Source organism: Lemur catta, chromosome 19, assembly GCF_020740605.2.
Source record: "Lemur catta isolate mLemCat1 chromosome 19, mLemCat1.pri, whole genome shotgun sequence".
NCBI lineage: Eukaryota > Metazoa > Chordata > Mammalia > Primates > Lemuridae > Lemur > Lemur catta.
The window spans coordinates 36621758-36623156 of NC_059146.1; the positions used below are offsets into that span (position 1 = coordinate 36621758).

The 1399-nt window shown below is 39.2% G+C and overlaps 1 non-coding gene across 1 annotated transcript; it reads left to right on the forward strand.

Moving 5' to 3' along the window:
• The first annotated feature begins 420 nt into the window (after positions 1-420).
• On the forward strand, positions 421-527 carry LOC123624877. The gene has a single exon (XR_006730241.1). It is a non-coding gene; the product is annotated as a U6 spliceosomal RNA (small nuclear RNA).
• The last annotated feature ends 872 nt before the right edge of the window (positions 528-1399 follow it).

Sequence of the window (1399 nt, forward strand, 5' to 3'; positions counted from 1 at the left end):
AGAGTTTCAAATATTGTTGCAGGAAGATGTTAGGGCTTCCTTTCTTCTTTGCTACTGGATTTGTGTGCTAAGCCCCCTTTTCCCCCTGTGTGGTGCCTTTTCTTAGGTACTGGAAAGTTACATTTCATCCTTGTGCAGAGTTACGGTCACAAACTTGTAGTTGGCCCCTCATGAGATCTGTTTTTCACAGTGAAAATCTCCCAAGCTATCAATACTTGCATCTGTACCTCAAGTTTATTAAATATTTTCAAATTCCACCACACAAGGAAGCCAGTCAACAGAATTCTCTGAGTCTAAAGTAGGTTAATTGGTTGACTGGCTCCTCTGTTGATTAAATAAATAAATAAATAAACAGGAGGTTGGTTGGATTCAATGGGGCCAAGCCTCATCCATGACTCGTCAGTGTCCAAGTAGGACTTTGTGCTTGCTTCATCAACACTTACAGTAAAATTGAAAGAATATGGAGAAGATTATCATGGTCCTTGCCCAAGGATGGCATAAAAATTTATGAAGCATTTCATATTTTGTGCAGTCCTTTGAACATCATTTGACTAGTTGCTGACTAGCTCCAAGGAAACAGGGTGTGTCAGAGCAAAACAGGTGTCACCCAATATTAAAATTGTGATTTTCACTAAAAAGAAAATTGTGTAAAGTGATCTGTGAAATGACAGTGGAGTTGAGTATTGGACATGTAATGTTATTGTGCAAATATGTTGTTGGTACTTACCTCAGACATGAGAAAATGTTAACGAGCATCCCCTTCATTGAACTTAGAAAAAAATAAAAGTAACGTGTTGCTTTCCACATCACTTGGAGAGAAACATGGAGAGTAAGCATCATGCTAACAAAGATCTGCTGGTTCAGAGTTTGAGTAGGTAGAGAAGGAACAGTAGCAGTCCAAACCAGGTCTTGACGTTTATTAGTTTTCCGCCCTTGGTGTGATTGATTAGGTCAGTAATGGGGGACATTTATTTTATCTAATTTAAGGCTATAATATATTTATTAATACATTTTGTTTCAAAGTATAAAATAGCTGAGATACCCTGAATTATGAGCCACAGAGAATAGGACAACTAATAATTGAAATTAGGACTCACTAACATTTCCTGAAAACTTTAACATCTGGAAAAAATACAGAATGGGTTTTAAATTTTTTTTTTTTTTTTTTTTTGAGACAGAGTCTCACTCTGTTGCCTGGGCTAGAGTGCCGTGGCATCAGCCTAGCTCACAGCAGCCTCAGACTCCTGGGCTCAAGCCATCTTCCTGTCTCAGCCTCCTGAGTAGCTGGGACTACAGGCACTCACCACCATGCCCTGCTAACTTTTTCTGTTTTGGGTAAAGATGAGGTCTTACTCTTGCTTAGCCTGGGTTAGAACTCCTGAGCTTAAGCCTCCTGTCT